This window comes from Miniopterus schreibersii (assembly GCF_964146895.1).
Source record: "Miniopterus schreibersii genome assembly, chromosome: 1".
Classification (NCBI taxonomy): Eukaryota; Metazoa; Chordata; class Mammalia; order Chiroptera; family Miniopteridae; genus Miniopterus; species Miniopterus schreibersii.
In genome coordinates, this window is record NC_138101.1 from 151,572,363 (window position 1) to 151,575,542 (window position 3,180).

Below are 3,180 nucleotides of genomic sequence, written 5' to 3' on the forward strand. Positions count from 1 at the left end.
CTGCGAGCTGGGCTGCGGCGGCGACCCCGCGCCCCCGGCCTCGCCCGCGGCGCAGCGCCCCCGCCCGCCCCAGCCCCGCACCTACTGCGTGGGGCGCAGAGCCCCGGGAGAGGCCCGCGTTAGCGCCCCCGCGCACACCGCCCGGGGGAGCCAGGGCCTGCGGTGCCCGTTTTTTTGTTTTGTTTTGGTTTTTTTAAAAATGTATCTTTATTGATTTCAGAGAGAGGAAGGGAGAGGAAGAGAGAGAGAGAGAAATATCAATGACGAGAGAGTCATTGATCGGCTGCCTAGCCCGCAACCCAGGCATGTGCCCTGACGGGAATCGAACCCGATCGCCTGGATCCCAGGTCGATGCTCAACCGCTGAGCCACGCCCGGCCGGGCAGCGGTGCCCGTTTCACCCGTGGGAAAACCGAGACGCGGGGCCACACGCGACTTGCGGAGGCTGCGCGCGGAGTGAGGGCCAAGCTGGGGTTCCAGGGCAGGGCCGCCAGGCTCCCGAGGGTCTGGTGAACTCCGGGCCGCACAGCCTCCCGCGCGCGCCCTCCCGCGCGCTCCCCGCGCACAGCTCCTTGCTCTGGGACTTCGGGCTCTACCAGCAGAAACCCGAGAGCAGAGGGCAACGAGGTCCCCCTGCCCGATGCCCGGCCCGACCCGGGGAGCTCTGGCGCTCCCCCCGCAGCGAACCTGAAACTCTCCTCCTCTGTTGACTTAAACATACAAAGTAAAACGAGCCCTGGCTTCGGAGAAGCTCAGGGGTCTCAGCAGGCCCGTCCTGGTTTTGCTTTTCTTTCTTCGCTCGGGAATGAAGTCCCGGGCAGGGAGGGGGCGTGGCACTCGGGGGCCCAGAGCCCGGCTTCTGAGCCCCTGCAGGGTGATCTCGGACCAGGCGCCTCTGAGGCCGCTGCCTCCACTTCAGAAGGAAGGGTCGCTGCAACTCTCTCTAGGACGCAAATTTAGTGACTTTATGGCTGACTCGAGCATCCCTTCTTTCCGGTTCCCGCAGTGCCAGGCACTGTTCCAGGCAATGCTTTACATTATTAACCGAATGGGCACCATCATCACGGGAAGGTTAAACGATGCGCTGGGTTCACACTCCCAGAAAGAGGCAAAGGCAAGATTTGCGCCCAGGCAGCCTGGCTCCATTCAGTTTCATGCCTCAGGACTTCACTGCTGGCAACAGTCCATGACCTTCCCCTCTCCATGGCCTTGCCTGTGTGTGTTTGTGTACAGACTGGGGAGGTAGATCGAAGTTACAAATTCTAAAGTGAAACATCGCCAAGCAGAATCTGGGCGCCAACCCCACCCTCAATGTACCCCCTCCCTTCCTGAGGAATCCAGCCTTGACTTACTATCCTGAACTCTAAGAAAGGTTGGAAGTAATCTATATTAATATTATTAATAAATATATTAATATATTAGGTGCTCAGTTAATGTTAGTTTATTAAATGGATGTATAAGACTATATGTAAAACATAATAAAAAATAAAATCAAGTATGTAAAGTATATAAAAGTTTTAGATACATTCAACTATTTATAGTTGAGGAGACACTAGATCATGGGACACTTCTCATAAGGGTCATCTCAGAAGATCTGGGCAGAGCAGAGCATCTGCTCTCATCACTCTCAGGTTGACACCTCCTGGGCCATGGTGGGATATGCGAGTTGCCAGTCTGTGAAGACCTGCGATGAGTGTGCTTCACGCTATGTGTGCCCTCTTTCGGAGGTTCTCTGTGTAAAAGAAATCCCAAATATCTTCCAGTTGGGAAAGTCTACCATTTAGAGATGAGGTCATGTAACTTTTCAATAGCTCGAAAAGTGCTTTCCTGTACTTTGGTGTTCACTACTTTTTTTAAGTGAAGAAGCTGGAGATCTGCTACATTTCAGCTGTGGTGGAGCTACAGGGTTGCCCTTATTCATGAAAAGGTTCCACAGGGGGCTGTGTCTACACAATCCCAGATACCCAGATAGAAGGTAGGTAGCTGTCAGTCATCTGGATGTCTCCACAACCAAAGGAGGCTGTCTGAATATTTGGAAAGTGCTTGTGATGGAGATGGCTGGCAACAGTCCCCTGCAGACTATCTCCAGGCAGGGCTTCTGACCTAGGAAGAATCTATGATGCTACAGATTACGAGACATCTGGGATTCTGGGCTCCTTCAGCCCACAGAGGAAGGTTGTTTAAAAAACAGAAGAGCTAGGTTAATAAAATAGCACTGCTCCAGGGTGATAGGGCAGCCGGCAGAAAGCAGGCTTATTTTAAGAATTGAATGTCCTGAGTTTGACAATTTGCATAGCCAAGTTTAGAACACAGTGAGCCACAGGTAGAAAGAAGCCCATGGCACTGAGCCTGAACTCTGTGGCATCAGGGTTACTAAATGCCTGCACCAAAGCCTGTGTGCCACCCTGTGTGCCATTTACTTTATGGGAATAATTTTTTTAAATCACTGTTAGGGGTTACAATGGAACCAAGGGGATAAACTCTGACTTTTCTTCTTTAGTTAGGTAAAATGTAAAAGTCATCTTTCCTCTCTTTTTGATTAAGGGTGTTTTAAAAAATAGGTTAATAATTGAGTATTTCCTATTAGGCTTTTGGGAAACAGTGCTTTACCACTTTTGACCAGGTGGGGGCTGGACTGAGCAGTGCTACTGAGCAGAGCATGCAAATCCTGAGATAGGACTAATTCCTAGGGCTTCGCTCATGTTGTGGACATTTTTCCCCCCTGCTAGATCTGAATACAGATCTTCCATAATTAAAGGTCTAAATATAAGACCTGTGCACAGCCACCTCTGGTGAGGACTGATTTTACGTACTTTGAAAAATGCCAGGATTTGTATTCAGTCCCCAGCCCTCACTGAAGGCTTAGGTCTTAGGTCCAAGGGGCCCTTTTCCTTCAGCTTAATTTTGCTTTTTACTGCAGTCCTGTGTGGTTCAGTCTTCAACAAATCTCTTCCCAGGGGCAGCTGGCACAGAGCCTTTGCAAAGGTGCTCCCAAGCTGTTTATTGCCAGTTCCTTTTTAGCTTGGGTGCTTGCCAAGAAGACTAATAGAAGACAAAAGAAAAAAAATTAGCCCAGTGGAGCGAGGTTCGGTGGTTGAGTGTCGGCCTAGGATCCAGGAGGTCATGGTTCGATTCCCGGTCAGGGCACATGCCGGGGTTGCGGGCTCGATCCCCAGTTGGG